Genomic DNA, 20,728 nt, shown 5'->3' on the forward strand with positions numbered 1-20,728 from the left:
TGAGGACTACCCCTCTTCTTGCAGCCCATTAGTGGACTATTAGCTACACATTGTGTAAATGAGGCACAGCAGAGAAGCACTCTCCAAAAGGACACGGGTTCTCAGAGGAGAAAGAGAGATATACAGCTATATCGTCTTTTTTGTTAGTTTATATTGTTTTACATTTGGATCTAGGTTCATTGGTTAATTTCTCTGCCCTACTTTGGTGCATTTTTTTCTTATTGCACCACACATTTACACTTTTACACATACATATCAGAGCTAGACAAAGGTAAGGAGGGGCCGTTTGGAAGGGGATGCAGCGCTCAGTTGACAAGTTCCCTTTGTACTTTCTGCATGTTCTTTGAATACTTACATTTGTTGCAATATTTATGTAACAAAATTAGTTATTTATCAATCCAGTTTAAATTTAAAATGAAGGGTTAGTGGTTCTCTTGTTGTCGATGGTTCACAATTATAAATGTGAGTAACATGTATCTGTCTGCAAAGTGAACCACTGTGAACAAGTCTGCCCCTTAAATGCCTTAAACTGGTGCGTGTGTGTGCTCCGTCCAAAATATGTCCCTAGGCCCTGTGTAGTGCAGGATGTAAGTGCTTATATAACCGCGTCTACACCAAAGTCCTGCACAGCTGCATTAAACACATGAAATCCGATCTGTTTACATTCATGCATCTGATATGTATCCGATCTAACATATGAAAATCTGATTTAAAAAGATAGGATCTGACATGTCCACACAGTCCTGGAAAAAAGTCAGATTTGAGTCACTTCAGTCTAGAAAAGTGAACATAGCCTTAGCCCTGTGGCTAATATTCAGCATCCACTCTTCACCAGCTCTGAACAACGTGGTGTGACCTCACAGGTTACACACTGGATAAAATATTTTATGGGATACAGTGTCTAAATAATTATGGGGATGAGGCTGATTCCAGACCAGACCTCATCACATGAAGATTGCCCTTTTTATTTTATTAAAGAATAGAGGACTGCTTTCAGTTAGGGCCCACGTTTATTTTTTCCCACAAGAGGCTTTATCCAATTGAACTTGAGCATGAGTCTAATGTGTAAAATGGTAATTCATATATCGATGTAAAAGTGCTCTTTAGATTTCTTTTCCTGTATTTCTCTCTCTCTCTCTCTCTCTCTCTCTCTCTCTCTCTCTCTCTCTCTCTCTCTCTCTCTCTCTGTGTGTGTTTAAGAGCAGAGGAAGTGGTGTTGAACACAGTCCATTTCTCAGACTCATCTGGAGCAGTATGGAGTTCAGTCGTCTCTGTGTGATGCTCTGTGAGTAGTAAAAGTTAATATTTTCATTAGAGTGAGGGCTGCTGTATGAAGCTGTTCATTAAAAACATCTTTTCTGTGAATTTAGTGTCAGAGAGTTTCAGATGCAGGGTTTCTGGATCCTTTACAGCAGAGGAGAGAATGTGGCTCAAGTGAAGACAGAATATAAATCACTCTATATTTTAAGCATCAACTCTTTGTGAACTATTCCACTTAAACGTTAGGGCTATGGTTAGAGTTTAAAGAAGAACAAAGAATAACAGGGGCTTTAGTATCATTTAGTAGAAAAAACACTCAAATGTATTGTTTATAATAACACCATTCTCCAGCTACTGAGGCTCATTCCACAGAACAACAATGTTGTAAAATGATTGCTTGGTCTTTTTTAGGGAATAAACTAGAATTAAATTGTTACATTTACTTAGACTTTAGACAACATTAAGATCAAACTAATTAGAAACCCGTTCTGTAATAAAGCCGGCATAATTTCTCTAAGACAAGGACATGTCTCTGAATAAACAGCAGTGTTTAATGTCCACACACTGTACCTCCATAAAGACTTTACAAACACACAACACAGAGACTTTACTCCAATCAATACAGTAACAAACCAGAATGATAATTAGTTAATAATGTCTCTGAGGGAAAGTGGGGGGCAGCGATCACTGCTTTTTTTCAGGGAGGGAATGAGAACAACCTGTTTTTTTCTGAAATCCATGTAAAGAAAGCCCAGGTTCAGCTGCTTACTGCACATTAACAGCTCTGTTCACACATGGGCCTCACTCTGATTATGGTTCTACAAGGTTCTTTATTAAAGGAAATGGTTATTTATAGAACCCTAAACACTTGAAGGACCTTTTGCATGATTAAAGGGTTTTTACATTGTGAAGGGGTTCTTCAGATTGATGCAGACTGTGTATATATGGGTCTATATAATACTTTTTAGAGAAGGGTTCTCTATGGCACCAAAATGGTTCTTCTCTTGTTACGATGTCAAGCTTGTTACAATAAAAGAACCATTACCAGTTACAGCACATTCTCCATCAACCTGAAGAACTCCTTCATGATGTAAAGAACCCTTTAATCATGCAAAAGGTTCTTCAATTGTTGAGGGTTCTATCTAGAGGCAGCACGGTGTCTTTGTGGTTAGTGTGTCCTCCTCTCAGCGCTGGGGTCTTGGGTTTGAGCTCTTTCTAGGTGGTGTTTCCATGTTCTCCCTGTGTCTTGGCTGAATTGAACTAGCTTCTCTAATAACTGTCCTGGTGTGTGAGTGAATGAGTGTGTATGTGAATAAATGTCTGTATGTGTGTGAGTGAGTGTGTGTATGCTCAGATACAGACTGGCGCTCTGTCCTGGGTGAGTCCCTAGTGTCAGATGCAGTCCTCCAGGTCATTCCTGGTTGTGAGTATGCTGTGCACATTCGACTGCTGCTTGTCACCTGTGTGTGTGTGTGTGTGTGTGTGTTTGTGTGTTTGTGTGTGGACTGAATTTTAAATGGTATACTGATCTCTGCAGTGTTGACTGTAAAGTGTTCTTTGGCGCCTAGAAAGGCACTATATAAATGTAACAATAAATGAATAAATAAAGAACCCTTATAGATCACAATTTTTAAGAGTGAGGACAAAGTCCAGATAAAGTCCAGTACACATTTTACTGACATTTGTGTTCATACATACTGCTCTTCCGGGTGAAATCAGAAGTATTCCTGGGTTACCGTGTTTGTGTGAAAGGGGCTCATGTCGCCATGAATATGGGGTCTTATTCTGTACACGTCAAAGAGCAAAAATGCAGGAAAACACAAGGAGAATTCATATACATCAAGCTCTAAGAACTGCCTGGCATTTTCAAAAGGAATAAACAACCTAACAGTTATGTCCCCTTTTATTTCAATAAAAAAATTTTTATGAAATATGTTTCATTTTTCTGTTCACTTTACGCTTTTGTGCCCAGCTTTTTCAAAAATATTTTTTGGTTTCCTGTATTCTTTTATTTGGCTTTTCTCTTTTGAGAAACGACTCTCTGAGATGCTGTATTTGTTACACTTCTGCAAAGGTGTGACACTGAGCTACTGTTTCTGAGTCTTATGTACAGAGCCCAATAGGGCACTAATTACCCCAAGGCTTCTGTTAAAGGGAGCTTCCAGAGCTCACAGTGTCTACTCTCCTACTGTGCTGCTTAGAGACCCCTGCTGGTTACCGCTGATGCACACTGGGATCTTACACTAGTTCTACAATTACAGTCTGAAGTTCATCTGCATACTTTGCTGATCACAGAGCAGGGGGTGTTATATGGGTCATAGACTGTCAGCACTTCAGTGAGATAGATGTTGTGTTGTTATAGTGTGTTGCACTTGAGTGGATCAGTCACAGTTGTGCTGCTGGAGTTTTTAAACACTGCAGCCACTCAGTTTCCACTATTTTAGACACATGTTCCACCACCTGATATTAACTGCTCTGTGGTGGTCCAGCGGTCTTGAGGGGGTCCTGACCATTGAAGAAAACGTATTGAACCTGTGGATTATATCTGATAACTAACTCTCTCTCTCTCTCTCTCTCTCTCTCTCTCTCTCTCTCTCTCGAAGATGGAATATGGAAATGGTTTATTGTCTGAGCTCTGAGTTGCATGCTGCATTTTTTTCAATTAAAGCTTGTGTCAGACCTTCATTGTGTTTGATGTTAACCATTTCCCTGAAACTTTTACTCACCAAGTTGAGGGATTCTAATTTAAATATCATAGAAACTATTCCGAAATGTTATAAAATTTGGTTTATCTTCCTCAGTCATGCAACTCTAAACATTTATTTGTTATATCTTTCTTTCAAATAATATGTTGTTTCAAAATTTCATGGCATCAACAAATCAAAAAAGTTGGGACAAGGCCATTTTTTACCACTGTGTGGCATCCCCCCTTCTTCTTACAACACTCAGACGTCTGGGGACAGAGGAGACCAGTTTCTCAAGTTTAGAAATAGGAATGCTCTCCCATTCATGTCTAATACAGGCCTCTAACTGTTCAATCGTCTTAGGCCTTCTTTGTCGCACCTTCCTCTTTATGATGCGCCAAATGTTCTCTATAGGTGAAAGATCTGGACTGCAGGCTGCCATTTCAGTACCCGGATCCTTCTCCTACGTAGCCATGATGTTGTGATTGCTGCAGAATGTGGTCTGGCATTATCTTGTTGAAAAATGCAGGGTCTTCCCTGAAAGAGATGACGTCTAGATGGGAGCATATGTTGTTCTAGAACCTGAACATAGTTCTCTGCATTAATGGTGCCTTTCCAGACATGCAAGCTGCCCATGCCACAAGCACTCATGCAACCCCATACCATCAGTGATGCAGGCTTCTGAACGGAGCGTTGATAACAACTTGGGTTATCCTTGTCCTCTCTGGTCCGGATGACGTGGTGTCCCAGTGTTCCATAAAGAACTTCAAATCGTGACTCATCTGACCACAGAACAGTCTTCCATTTTGCCACACTCCATTTTAAAAGCCCCTGGCCCAGTGCAAGCGTCTGAGCTTGTGGAGCTTGCTTAGAAATGGCTTCCTCTTTGCACTGTAGAGTTTCAGCTGGCAACGGTGGATTGTGTTCACTGACAATGCTTTCTGGAAGCATTCCTGAGCCCATTCTGTTATTTCCTTGACAGTGGCATTCCTGTTTGAGGTGCAGTGACGTTTAAGGGCCCGGAGATAACGAGCATCCAGTAGAGTTTTACGGCCTTGACCCTTACGCACAGCAATTGTTCCAGATTCTCTGAATCTTTTGATGACTTTATGCACGGATGATGATGAGAACTTAAAAGTCTTTGCTATTTTACGCTGGGTAACACCATTCTGGTATCGCTGCACTATCTTTCTGTGCAACAATGGTGGAATTGGTGATCCTCTTACTATCTTGGCTTCAGAGAGACACTGACACTCTGAGAAGCTCTTTTTATACCCAATCATGTTGTCAATTGACCTAATTAGTGTTAATTGGTCTTCCAGCTGTTTGTTATATGCTCCATTTCCTTTTTCCAGCCACTTATTGCTACTTGTCCCAACTTTTTTGGGATTTGTTGACACTGTGAAATTTTGAATCAACATATTTTTCCTTTAAAATGTTACATTTACTCAGATTAAACTTTTGATCTGTCATCTATGTTCTATTACGAATAAAATATTGACATTTGCCATCTCCACATCATTGCATTAAGTTTTTATTCACAATTTGTTTAGTGTCCCAACTTTTTTGGAATCCGCTTTGTACATTTTTAAAAGATTGACACCACTACAATACATTTATTTTAAATTATGGTCAAAGCTACAACAATAAAACACAACCAGTGAAAAATGCTCAGTGACAAAAACCTGTGCTGTAATTTACCAGTATTGCTCTCCTCTTTTGGTTGGGTAAGGCTTATGTAACCTTTACCCAGACCAATCACAGAACGAACAGAGCTCTGCCTTTTTTCGTCAAGTCTGAGCAATCGCACGCTTGAGCTTGCCGTCACTACGAATAAAGCCTCAGCTCAAATAAATGCAGTGCTTGTTCCGAGCCTCAGACTGAATAAAAATAGAACTCATTCTGTGCCTCAAACTAAATAAATTTATATTTCAAAATGTGTTCCCAGGGCCTTTAACTCTCTTAAAATGATGTTTACTTACACAACTACGGTGATTTTATTTTGCACTTTATTCATTTGCTCATAAATAGTGTATTTTTACTTAATGATAATAGCTCCAGTTCTTTCAGATTTCTTCATTCTGTGTGTGTTACCTGCTGATGTTTCACACTAATACGTCATGTCCTCTGTTTCTCTCTCTGCTGCAGTGCTGGTTGTGCTCTTCCACTGCGGACAAACTGAAGGTGAATCATTACATGCATCTTCTGAACTGTCTCATTATCATTCACATACACAGAGTATTACAGAGTATTCTTCACATTGTAAAGGTCATATGAGGACACAGACGTCTGGAGGTTTAATTTCAGAAGGTTTTTTCTTCAGTAAATCTTTATTTACTTTATCTTTAATTAATTTAATGTGAACCCAGTGTTCTAGTATATTTTTGAGGGAGTGTGACCTACAGTGTGAAAAAGCTTGAATTTGTGACTAAATAATCAGCAGATGTGTATGCACCACACGGACTGACTGTAACTCAGTATCACTGTAAGCCACTGCAATGATATAAATGTGAGTTTATGTGAGGACATGTTACAATATAAATCTAAAAATAATTTCTTGTAACGTCTACATTTTAAATCTACAGAGGTACAGCAGACACTGTGGTTAGTTTTATACATAAGCTTTATACAATCAGCTGTGACACGTTAAAATGGAGCAGCTTTTGTCAGGAATGCGGAGCGGACTGACTGAGGGCGGACGCATTCGCTAAAACACAGTACTTTATTATAGAACAGAATCACGAAACAGAGACTGGGACTGGGGCACAAACCAAAACGAGGGAAAGCAGAAACAGACAGACTCGAGACTAAATGACGACGGGGAAACAAAACAATGACAGGAAACGAAGCGAGGCACGGACTTAGACAAAACGAGGAACAGACAAACTGACGGGAGCGATACTACTTATGAAACAACTCGACACGAAACACGACCAAGAAGAAACAACACGACTGAGAACACGACAAAACAAAGGTGAAATGTTCGACAAACAGGACGAGACACAAGAGGGCTTAAATGCTTGACACAAACGAGACACACCTGGACAGATAACGAGGGGACAGGTTAACAAATGACAGATGAGGAGACGGGACAAAGGCGGGACTAGAATAATAACAAACATAGCCATGTGCTAAAAGAGCACATGACCGGGGAAAACAGACATGACGAGACGAGGGCGTGACAGCTTTATTGTTGCAAAGTGATCAGACATATTTCAGTAATAAACCATGCTCATGAAATATCTAATGCCCAAACCTGCCAGAAATATAAAAATTAATAATAATAATAAAAAAAAATTAAAGAGTGTGTTCACTTATTTACACTTAGGAAATCAACAAAAAAGCAACAAAATAAAACAGCTGATCTTTTCTCCAGTTACAATAATTAAAAAATTATTATCAATTATTTGTATGTAGTTTTTTCACCAAGAGGCACATACTGAAGCCTGTACTAATCAAGTGAGGTATTTTGCTTTTGTTGGGGTTGAATTTAATTTATTAGTAGATCAGGGCTGGCTCAGCACATGGTGCACACCACACAGAAAATATTAGGGCTTATATGATCAGTATATTACACTATAATAAAGGTTAGTCTGAGTTTATATACAGCCACAAAACATAAGCTCAAACTACGCTCAGGGTCTTCTGTAGGTGAGCAAATGGATAAAAGAGATGATGATTCATGTTTAATTGTTGTAGCTGTAACTGAGAGACTGTCTAACCGTCACTGGTGAGTAAGAGACTTTCACTAAGTGATGATATTTATTGCTATTAGGACTGAACATGTAATGATTTATATTTACATCACTACACACACAAATAGTCAACATTATTCAGAATTCATAACACATTCTTAATCATTAATTCAACACGAGGATCCAATTTTATAAATAACATAATCATAAAAGGCTCTGTCTCCCGTCATAAAATATTTATTCTTAAATAATGAAATGAAAGATGAACAGCAAACTACACTTTCACTCTTGAATATAAAGACAGTAGAGCTCTGTGTTCTTCCTGTGTCTGCATGAGTTTCCTCCAGGGGCTCAAGTTACCTCCCACAGTCCAAACACACATGGGTAGGTGGATTAACACTGCTACTGTGTCCATAGCTGTGAGTGAATGTGTGAGTGTGTGATGCCCTGTGATGGACTGAAGGGTATGTTCCTGTCCCGTGATTCCAGGCTCTGGAAAAACCACAACCCTGAGTTAGATAAGCAGTTACAAGAAGTGAATGAAAGAATGAATTATGTGCTTCTTTGTTTGATGTGATTTAGTTCCCTAAAACATCTTTCATTGATTGATTCTTTGGAGAAGCTTTTTTGTAAAAGAGCTGTGTATGTTTTTATGAAGTGTTTAAAGCACATCCTGTTTTATAGTAACACTTTTTGAAGGACATTAACACTTATTATATTCACTAGTAATTAACTCCTGATTAATTTATATGCATAAAATTCTAAGGTAAATATATAATATATTATTACAACATTAACTCTCCTTTTGATAACAGTGTTATGAACTGTGATTTGTTTGTGTGTGTGTTGTTGTACAGGTGATACTGAGGCTAACAATGGAAAAAAAACAGAGAACAGTGGATCAATATCAGGGACTGTGCCTGGTGAGTCTGTGTGTTTGAGCTTTATTTTCATGTTAGTGTGACGATGTTGGGTGTATAATAACTGGCAGAGGTACAGTCACTTCAGAGTAAGTTTTCTTTTTGTTTTATTGGGTAATATTACCAATACCCACATATCACAAACAAAGAGAAAGGGGAAAAAACATCAAAAGAAAACACAAAATCATTGCGCTATCTTGGGTGCTGCCTCTCCCCAAGCTGGCCCACTCCAACTCAACTTTCCGCCTCACACCCCATGCTTAAATACCTTCCCCTCATTAACACTACCTGGGATATTCCATCCATGAAGGTACGGTTAACCAGGAACATGCACTTTCTAAAGAAACGAAAATCACTTTTCATCCCTTTAAAATAACACCAAGCACCCAAATACAACACATTATTCATACTATTGAACTGAGAAATTAAAACATGCACAATGTAAATACCACCGTCATGTTAGAGATAAATTACACCGCTCCTTCTAAAATAGACATCTTCCACCCCAGAACCTCCAATAAAGGGCCATTAAGAGCAGCGCGCGTGTTCCAACTAATTATCCCTAATAATGGATGTGGAAGTGGGAAATGCCGGCGTCAGTGTGGGTGCAAGTTTTAACAGCGGTATTTTTAAACATGTTACCATCGTTTAAATGGAGTGTGTGGTAGTGGGTACCTCACTAGCCACATGTCCACCTATCAACATACAGAACATTTTGAAAACAGGATTATGAAAACAAATGGCCACACGCTGAACGGACACCCGATGTTAATGAAAACCTCGGTTCATATGGCATAGCGAAAACTGAAGTTACTATGAGACCAATGCACCCTGTGATGAATAATGTGAGTTTTGGCAGGCATTAACACAGATATTATTAAACAAATCGATATTTATATATGAAATGTGTGTGTGTACATATTGTTTCAGCTCTCACGAGCATATGTCCAGGCTCATGGGGTTGTGAGCCAGTGAGAGGGATTTCTTCATCCCTTTCACAGTTAGTTAATTATTACAATAGTTAAAATAATAACTATAATATAATATTAAAGTTATATAGTAGTTATACTCTTATAACAGTCAGTTAGATAGATATTTTCTAGGATAATCTTGCACTGTCCAATGTTTGAACTGGACAGAGAAGAGATGTTGTACCACTGGTACAGCCAAGGTGCTATACTAGTACTGTCTGTATGTGTATTAGTATTGATAACAGATTATTAGAAGTAGTGTGTGATTGGAATCTGACAGCAGCTCAGTATTCTATGAAAAAATGCTGTACATTTATATTAATCTATTTATTTGTCTGGAAGTAGATTAAAATTCTCATTATTTGTTTGTTATATTTGGCAATGGGCTGGCAGCACAAAGTGGGAGAGTGGAGAATGGGTGTGTGTGTGTGTGCAAGAAGCAGGTGAGTTAGTGAAGAGAACATTAGTGATAATGCCATGGCAGCTTTTGTTTTCCTGCAGTCGTTGAGTCCACAGTGATTTCACACAACCACACTGAGCTTATGAGATCCTGTCAGAAAATGTGGATTCACCCCAAACACCTCTTACATTATATATATATCACTCAAGTTTTGTTGGTTCTGCCTACAAAATTTATTAGTATATATTTTAATTTTTTTCATTTTAAAGTCTAATTCAGTGTATTTGTGTATGATTGTCAGTGTAAAGTGGGAGAGAGAAGGATGGAGATTGAGAGAGAGTGTGAGAAGAAGCAGGTGAGAAAATAGACAGTGAGCAGTGGGAAGTAAAACAGTGTTGAGCTGAGAAAGAAAAACTTGTTCACAATATAAATGTATGTATTTCACGGAGGTCATCCATTCTCCTTTTATTCAATGCTTTCTCTAAATGCACACTTACAGCATAATGTCAGTGGACTTTCCTATTATTTTGGCAAAGAATGCTGATTAAGTCTTGGTCTTTTGAATAAAATTACACATAGTTTTGTAATATTTTAGTCTAAACGTTCCATATTTTCATACAGAAGGAGAAGGACAGGCAGAGTCTCTAGGAAATGACAGAGGACCGACTAGAGACAGAAATGAAGAGTAAGAAATAGTGCAGCGTAACAGTCCCCAAGCCAAAGCAATAGGGTCTGAAGATATTTTCTCAGATTTAAGGGATAAGGATAATGGTCCTAAACAGTTAAAGCTGTCTCAGTAGCCACATGATCAGTTTAGAACACAAAAAAGAGCCTTCAATAAAAACGGGTTCAGAAGTTTAAATGGTTAGAAAACTCCACTAGAAAAACTGCTGCTTTCTGCTTCACTTGTAGGGTGTTAATTCTTTTATTGCTTCTTGGAGCAAAGAGCATGTAAGAGTTTTTTTTTTAATGTTCACAGTATGATTAGACACACCTGGTTTAGATAAAGAGAAGAAATAGAAGAAGAAGTGATGATATACAGAAAATACAGGAGTACAAAAGAGATGGTAGGTGTAGGATTGATTCAAGAAACAGATGTGTGACAAGAAATTTACTTTTTTGTTGTTTTTTGAAGGAGTTCAGACTGTTACTAGTTCTCAGGTTCTGTGAACAGTTCCAGATACAAGCTCCTCTGTGTGAAACTGTGAACTGTCTTAATGTGGTTCTGTAGAAGGCAGGATGTAGGTGGTCAGAGGCTCTGGGAGAGAACTGATGGATTTCAGAGTTCTATTGAAGTAGCAGGTAGTGTCGCAGTCACACAGCTCCAGGGACCTGGAGGTTGTGGGTTCGATTCCCGCTCCGGGTGACTGTCTGTGAGGAGTTTGGTGTGTTCTCCCCGTGTCCGCGTGGGTTTCCTCCGGGTGCTCCGGTTTCCTCCCACAGTCCAAAAACACACGTTGGTAGGTGGATTGGTGACTCCAAAGTGTCTGTAGGTGTGAGTGAATGTGTGACTGTCGTTGTGTGACTAATATAAAACACCACTCAGGGTCTTCTGTAGACGAGCTGATCATAAACAGATGAAGATTCATGTTTAACTGTTGTAGCTGTAACTGAGAAAATGACTTCATCATTTCATATCAGCAATAAAACCCAGACTGAGAGTGGAGTCTCAGAGCAGTCTTTACTGGAGACACACTCTGAGCTCTGAGCTGCCACAGTCGACTACATCAGTGTGATAAAATATGCTAAGCAATATAAGGCAGGGCAAAGAGCAGCTGTGTGGACTTCTGCGCAGAGATACAAGGTTTTGTTCCTACTGTGACGATACATTACATTACATTACATAAGCAACAGCTGCAGTGAAAGCCCTGGCAGCTGAGAGTGGAGTCTTCAGAGACTGATTCTCTCTGATGTTTCATAGAAACTGTCATCCTTTGAAACTGACTCCTTTAAAACTGATCATTCTGTTAATACATTTTTATTAATAATGAATTAAATGTATCCCAGACAAAATCATCACTTGATTAGTACAGGCTTGGGGTTGTGTTTTTGAGCCCCACCTCAGGTCACTGTCTGTGAGGAGTTTGGTGTGTTCTCCCTGTGTCTGTGTGGGCTTCCTCCAGGTGCTCTGGTTTCCTCCCACAGACCAAACACATGCTGGTAGATTGAATGTGTGAGTGTGTGTTGCCCTGTGATGGACTGGGTGCAAGGTGGGAACACACCCTGGACAGTTTAGGATTGTGGTTACAAACAATTAATTAATGAATGAAGAAATGAATGAATGAACAAATTAATTAATAATACAAGATTCAGTATGTGTCTTTTTTAAACAAATAAGTACAATTATGTAATTAATTATAATTATTAAAATGGTTGTATACTGGAGGAGAAAAATCAGCTGTTTTGTTGAAAATATGGAACACACTACAGAGAAAAACTAAATATCATATGTTGCTATATTTATGTTAAAACAAACACATGTCCAATGTTTTACATCTAACAAATAACTAGTTACTTTTAACTAAAATATAAAGAAATTTGATCCATGAAGAGGAAATGATATAATGTTTAACAATGTCATTTGATCAGGGGACAAAGTTTGAAGAAAACTGTACATTGTAATTCATCATTTCATATCAACAGAATATAAACCCAAACTGAAAGTGCAGCCTCAGGACCCAGTCTTTACTGGAGACACAGTTACTCTGAGCTGTGAGCCGCCAGATTCCACTGGATGGGAGTTTTACTGGTGGAAAAACTCTCAGAATTTACAACATCCTCTGATTCCTGAAAATAGACACAACAACTCAGTCACTGTAAAAGTTTCTACTCCAGGAGAAACAGAGTTCCAGTGTGCAGTGGGCCGGCCAGGTGGCAGTCATGATTACTACAGTGACACCGTCCAGGTTACAGTCAGAGGTATGTATTGACTGCTACAGATTTCTATTTTACTAAAAATCTGAGTTCAGAACTGTGTGTGGTATAAGGACGACATCCCCCTCAGTGAATCTCCACAGTGGAAGGAGAACAAATCTCTGAAATGAATCTGTATCAAGTGTGTGATGCCTGTATTACATAGTTTATGTTGTGTGTATTATAAATATCAAAATCTATTCTTTGCCTCTGATATAGCATTAGACCCTTTCAGAACCATAGCTCACAGCAGAAAAACTGATTGTTTTCAGGAGTGTAGATGAAAGCTTTAAGTGTTGTTTATCCAATGGAGACAGTTTTGGTGATTTATCAGTAGTTAAGTAGTTTATAAAAGCTTTAATTATTGAAATGTTTCACTTTTTTCCACGGAACTGCAGCTCGTCTCATAACAGCTGCTTCATGAAGAAAATATCTACTGATCCACTGAAGTAAAGCTTAGTATGAGTTTATCCACAGCCTCAAAGGGGAAGATAAACTACATTCAGGGTCTTCTGTAGTCGAACTGATGCATAAATCAGATGAAGATTAATGCTGTAAATGAGCTCATATTTTCATTCACAGAACACAGTCTAAATCAGCTCATGTTTCTCTACATTTTGTAAATTACAGTATTAAAGAGAGTGCTCAGAATAATAAAGGTAGTGACACATGCGTCTGACAGTGTAGTGATTCTGAGACTCTGAGAGCTGTGTGTAAAACTTACAGTTGTTTTTTGACAGATTTTCATTAAAGATAGTTGTTCAATAAAGAAAGTTTATCCAACATGAAAGTTTTATAAATAACACAAATTTAAACGGCTCTGTCTCCCCCATAAACAACTGGATAAACATTTACAGACAATGAACAAATGTTTGTTCTGACACTGTGTGAATAAATAAAACAACATTCAGTGTCCTCTGTAGACGAGCTGCTCCGTGAAACAGATCAATAATTATGTTTAATTGTAAACTTCAGTAAGAAAATGTTTATAGGTAAAGTAATTACTGACCTTTTAATCTTTTATTTAGTACATGCTGAGGTAATTCATCTGATGATACCAATATTTTTAACTATTTATTGTGGTGCTATGGTGTTTCCAGCTGAGTTTATCATCAGTGAGTTCACTAAGAAATGTAGTCCAGTGGACAGGGGATATACTGGTGTTAGACTGTTCACTGATGGTAGGGTATTAATTCCGTTGTTTTTTTTCTTGGAGCAAATAGCCTCTAAGAGGTTTTCTCAATGTTCACAGTTAGTTTATTTATTTAAAGCAGGTATTGACATTAGTTAATTGTGTATTAATAGATAATACAGGTTCTGGTAATGACTTGGCCATTGTCCTGTTTGAATTCAGTGGATGGACTACAATGATTTCCATTAGATATGTGTTCATTAATTATAAATCATAAACAATAATGTTTCATGTGACATTTGGGTGACATTTTGGATTATAACAATTCTTTTAAGAATAAATTCTGTCACAGCAAAAGTGCATTTTGTTTTTCCAGATTCAGTCACAAATGGAAAAATACAAAAAATGGAGATACACTGTTTTGTTCTGTTGTGATAAACATTTAAAAATTGTTTGTGATCTTTAAACAGAGCGATTAACACCTACAGTGAGGGTCAAACCAGCTCAGAGTGTTTACATCAGAGAGAGAGTCACTCTGACATGTGACATAGGAAGTGGAGATGACTGGAAGTATGAGTGGAAAAAGAAAGATGGTGTTCTTCACAGTTCTCAGGTGCAGGGGAAGGAATATACAATCTTTTCTGTTGATAAGTCTGATAAAGGTGATTATACCTGTAAAGGAAAAGGATCTTCAGACCGAATATACACAAACACCAGCGCCCCTTTAACACTGACTGTATCAGGTGAGTGTGAAACCTTTGTTACATTATGTCTGTTCTAGGAGTTATTCATTCATGAATGTATTACAAATATATAAATCCATTCTTCTCCTCTGTCATAGCTTCAGGATATTAGTTTTTTCAGGAGATTATTGGGCTGTTTTCCACTCCTCCAAAGTTCAGTTTTACATGTTGTTTCCCTTCTCTGCTTCTCAAAGATCCAAATAAATCCAAACAGATTCAGTGATGTTGAGGTCTGGACTCTGGGGTGGATTTATTATTGACATTTACACGTCCTTTCAGACCCATAGCTCACAGGAGGAGAATGGATGTTTTCAGGAGTGTAGATGAAAGCTTTAAGTGTTGTTTGTCTGAAAGAGACAGTTTTGAAGATTTAACAGGTCCAACACCTTTTAGACATTTTTCTTTTATTATTTAAATGTGTTTGACTCTTTCACAGAACTTTAGCTCGTCTCACAACAGCTGCTTCATGAGCAAAAAATACACTGATCCTCTGAAGTAAAGCTTAGTATGAGTTTATCCACAGCCACAAAGTGGAAAATAAAACAACACTGAGGGTCTTCTGTAGTTGAGCTGATGCATAAAACAGATGAAGATTGATGTTTAGGTGTTGTAAACTAAACTAAGAAAATGAAAACAAAAGTTTATATTTTAAGTCATTTTTGGGCTTTTATATTTCATTTATTAATCACAATGAATTAGAATATTGGAGCACAGAAGGAAAATATACAATAAACAACAAAATTGAGAAACTACAAAAAAGCTCAAAGGACATGTTCTAGGCACTTTCCCACTTTAGTGAAACTTACATCAGATAAACGCTGTTTAGACAGAGAGAAGAAATAGAAGCAGAAGGGCAGAAATACAGAATAAAAGTGGAGTACAAAAGAGATGATTGGTGTAGCGTTGGTTCAGAACACAGTGTGTTTTATGTGTGGAAAGAATGTGTGGGAAAGAAATTTAATTTATTTTTTATTTTTTTGGAGGTTATATTGAATAGATAGTGTGGCACGGTGGCACAGTCACACAGCTCCAGGGACCTGGAGGTTGTGGGTTCGAGTCCCACTCCGGGTGACAGTCTGTGAGGAGTTTGGTGTGTACTCCCCGTGTCTGCGTGGGTTTCCTCCCACGGTCCAAAAATACACATTGGTAGGTGGATTGGCTACTCAAAAGTGTCCATAGGTGTGAGTGTGTGAGTGAAAGTGTGAGTGTGTGTCGCCCTGTGAAGGACTGGTGCCCCCTGCAGGGTGTGTTTCTGCCTTGTGCCCAGTGACTGCAGGTAGGCTCCAGAACCACCGCGGCCCTGAAATGGAAAAGAGGTTTTAGACAATTAATTGAATAGATGGGTGGATGGATGAATGAATGAATGGATGGATAGATAGATAGATAGATAGATAGATAGATAGATAGATAGATAGATAAGTAGATAGGTAGATAAATAGGTAGGTAAATTGTAAATGAGTTGTTACTGTAGTGCAGTAAACAGGAAATATGAGAACACAGTTACAAACACAGTTACAAACACAGTTATAGATGCACAGATGAAGTAGAAGATAAAAAATAAAATGAAATGTCACAAAAACAATTATTGCAATAAATTATTAACATGCTCAGTGAGTCTGTGAGGTTCAGAGCACAATAACGTCAAAGGATCTGAGGTCCTCAAAAACAGTCGGCTCTTCCCTTTCCTTTTTACAGCCTCTGTGTTGTCTCTCCAGTTCAGTTTGTTGTAGAGGAGGACACCCAGGTGTTTGTATGTGTCAAACACTCAACCTCCTGACACATGATGATAACAGGTCTAGTAGTGGTCCCCTTCTTCCTGAAGCCCACCACCATCTCCTAGGTGTAAAAGTAAATTCAGGAGAAAGAAACATATTTCTACATTCAGCGAATGTTAACTTAAATGATTTTACTCCAAGTAATTTTGGAGCAGACGCTGTCTCACAGCTCCAGGGTCCTGAGGTTGTGGGTTCAGTTCCCACCTCAGGCCACTGTGTGTGAGGAATGGAATTGAGGACAGTTTGCTTTTCTCCAATCTGTACATCACCATCAATGCCTTTAAAGTTCTTTCTTCCTTCAGTTTTGTATTGAACAGAGTTTTATTTATGTCTGTGTGACCGGAGCCCTCAACATGAGGCTGGATGCAGACACAGAGTCTGAGACAAGACAGGAGACCTGAAAAGCACTACTGAAAATGGTTCTGGAGGCAGCGCTGACTTTGAGGCAGAACAGATGTAATTGATACCAGTGAAAAGTCAGGGATGAACCTGATCAGCATATTCTCAAATACCATGCCATTAACCTGTAAAGCTCCACCTAGACCCCCGTGTGTGTGTCTGCTCTGACTGAAATAAATGTGGAATATAATTTTATTTACTTTATGTTACTGTAGACTTAAAATGGAGCATAATGTATCTGCCGCAGAGGACACTGCAGAATGTTATAATGCTCTGCTGCCTCTGAGGCAGATTCTGAAAAGTATTTCCCAGTACATTAGTGTTGTAACCCCCCCATTGTATCAGGTGAGTGTGACACCTTTACTACATTATTCTATTATTAGAGTTCATATAAAACTATATCAGGATGTTTTTATAAATCTGTGCTTCTCTCCTATTACAGCTGCAGGAGATTAGTTTTTTAGGATCCTTGACTTTTCATGTTTTACATGATGTTCACATTCTCTGTTTCTCAAAGATCCAAATAATCCAAACACATTCAGTGAGATCAGGGGCCGGATTCACCAAAGCTTCTAAGAAAAACTTACAAAGGATCTTAAGATGAACACTACGTAGTTAGTAGTTAAATGCAATTTTCAAAATAAACTTAAGTTCTGAAATATAGTTTTCCAATAGTCCTCATTATTTTCTTAAGACTTTTCTCAACACATCCTTCATTGTACTTTCTTCTGTCGGCAGAGTGTAATGAAGCCTTTCGTGCTGCATTTTACAGTTTATAAATGCTGTGAGACACATGTTTAAACATGAATCACCCATTATTCCCAGTATTCAGTTAAATCTCTGCAGCTGATAGAGAAATGGAGGAAAGGAATAATCAGACTAGATGAGCATTAGAAACATGTAAATGAACTAGAACTAGAAGTGAGGGTGAAGGAAATCTTTTAATCTTCTATTAGTAGTGATTCAGCTCTTTAAACTGATCATTTTAGAGATTTAACTGAACTCTACTCAACTCTAAAACCAGTGTGAGGTTTTCATAAAGTTAAGAAAATAATTAAGAACATATGTTTTTAAAGAATGGTAATAGTTTTTTCTTAAGACAAAAGTTAAGAATGGGACAATTTTTAAGGAGATTTTTAAAGAATAACTTTATCTTAACTTTTATCTCGAGAAGAAGAATTACTTTCTTAACCAATCAACCCTAACCCCGCATTCTGCAGGGCAGAAACACACCTTATATAATCAGCTTTGTAAATCTTGAATGTCTGAATGCGTCTGTGAGCTCCGTATACCGTTAGAAAGCACAGATCCTACCGTTTCTAAAAATAGCTCTTATCGCGGTGCTGTGAAGCCTCTGGGAGTAATCCAGTGTGAAAAACCACCTAAAAATCAAGGTGCTCCTTCAAAATTTGTGTGTCATGTTTGTCATGAAAGATTCTAATGATATTCACTATAATCAGAAATAAAGACGCTGCAAAGGAACAAGAAAGACGGCGTTTACTTTCAGTTTCGTTTTGACTCAAATGACGTCATCTCATGCTGTCTCTGGGCAGAAAACTATGAGTCATCAGCAAAAACATATTCCTATTATTGATTTATAGGTTTTCAAGGTTTTTGTAGGTTTCACATCAAATAATAATGCATTAGATCAACAAATATAAACTAAAAAGCTTAAATAATTCTTTATTGTGTATTTTTATCTTTAATAGCTATATACATAGGGTTCATAGGGCTACAAATGAATAAATGTGCTCATTCTGTGCTGTTTAAAAGACACAATTGACTCTATTTTTTTTCCCTAAATTATTAAATGCTACTGTTCCAGTTTGTGGATGAGATATTTTCACTCTCCAACAACCTGAACATTTCCTCTTATTTGTATCTTCCACTTTGTGGCGGTGGATAAACTCAGATTAAGCTTTACTTCAGTGGATCAGTGTATGTTTTGTTCATGAAGCAGCTGTTATGAGGCGAGCTGTGGTGCTGTGAAAGAGTCAGACATGACCATGAAATAGTGGAGAGAGAAACAATGAAATATTTAAATAATGAACAACAAAACTTCTAAAACTGTGCTGAACCTGATAAACCCCTGAAACAATCTGTTCTTCTGCTGCGAGCTATGGGTCTGAAAGGATGTGTAAATGTCAAGAATCAATCCACCCCAGAGTCCAGGAGCTGGATTTACCAAAGTGTCTTAAAATGTAAAAGGAACAAATATCATCATATACCAGTGATGGGTGTGAGTTTATCAGGTAAATAACCCTGTAATGAAGGGTCTATAGAGTGAACTGGATCCATTTGCAGGTTTTATTAACAAATACAACAGAGAGAAACAACCTTAGAATCAAAGTCCAGATCAATGTCAGAGAAATCACAAGGAGGACAGTTTCCAGAGACAGATCAAAAACCAGTGTCAGGGGCAGAGCACAGAGTCCAAAAAAGACAAAAACACGAGGTAAACAAGTACAAGCCGCGATCCAAAACTCCCAGCGAGAATAAAGGAGCCACGATCAGAAACAGAAAAAGAGATTTAAAAACTGCAGGAGAAACCCGCTCAGAAATGTGCAGAGAATTCACACAACGCTGGGCACAGAGCTCTGTGTGAGAGAGAGAGGGGGGTTTGAAGGGGGCTGCTGAGGGTCAATGGGAGACAGGGGAGAATTAAAAGCTGATTGGGCACCAGTCAATATTCGCTCATGTAAAGTCACTACACAAACTGGTTCTGGAGGCAGCGCTGCCTTTGAGGCAGAAGGAATGTAATTAGGTACCAGACAAAAGGAAGGGGCGAATGTGATTGGTTCACAAACGCTGGGTGGAGATTTTCAAATACAGTGCCATAAACCAGTAAAGCTCCACTCAGTCCCTCATTGTTTACTTGCTCTCTGTCAGAAACATCTTCGGAAGACATACAGTATGCTATATATATATTTTCTTTTTTTACTGTACACTTGGTTCTGTTTATAATTTGTTAAAAGTTTTGCAAAAAGCTCAGTGTTTTAGTTTTGCTTCAGTGGAGGAATATGTAACTGTCTCTGAGGAAGCTGCAGAATGTTATAAAGCTTTGCCGCCTCTGTGGTAGATTCCAAAGTGTTTTCTTGCACTTTTATGTTGTGACTGCTGCCTCAGAGGAACTGCAGAAGGAAAAAATAATGCTCTACTTCCTCAGAGGCAGCAATCATATGATATTCCTTTTTGCCTAAGCCTCTGCCTCAGAGCAAGCAGAGCATTATTGTATAACACTCTGTAGCTCCTTTACAGACAGCAGTCATAATTCTAATGTGTAAGAAAGTACTTCTTTAGAATCAGCCTCAGAGGCAGTAGAGGATTATAACGTTCTGCAGTTTACTCTGAGGCAGTTACATTATCCTCTGTTCAAGTAAAACAAAATACTGAGATTTTTGCAGCACTTCCATCAAATAATGAAACAGAACTAAGTCTATAGTGACAAAAAAACTACATTATTTTACACATTTATTCCTTCCAAAGACATGTTGGTGTGGTGCAGTGGTAACACCATTGTCTCACATATGAGAGACCTGGGTTTGATTCCAGGTCTGGGCAATCAGTCTGTACCACACCAATAAGATTCCTTGGGCAAGACTCCTAACACTGTGTTGGCGTACCTGTAATACCAGTAACATTGTGAGTTACTCTGGATAAGAACGTCTGTCAAATGCCTTAAATATAAATGTCTGACAGTCAGAGCAGACACACACACGGGGGTCTAGGTGGAGCTTTACAGGTTAATGGCATGGTATTTGAAAATCTCCACCCAGTGTGTGCTGATCAGGTTCATCCCTGACTTTTGCCTGGCATCAGTTACATCTGTTCTGCCT

The 20,728-nt window shown here is 38.3% G+C and overlaps 1 pseudogene; it reads left to right on the top strand.

The window, feature by feature from the left end:
- The window catches only part of LOC136666290 (Fc receptor-like protein 5), a 60,286-nt pseudogene extending 42,818 nt beyond the window's left edge, over positions 1-17,468 (top strand).
- Positions 17,469-20,728: the final 3,260 nt, after the last annotated feature.

Source organism: Hoplias malabaricus, chromosome 14 (assembly GCF_029633855.1).
Source record: "Hoplias malabaricus isolate fHopMal1 chromosome 14, fHopMal1.hap1, whole genome shotgun sequence".
NCBI classification, from domain to species: Eukaryota; Metazoa; Chordata; class Actinopteri; order Characiformes; family Erythrinidae; genus Hoplias; species Hoplias malabaricus.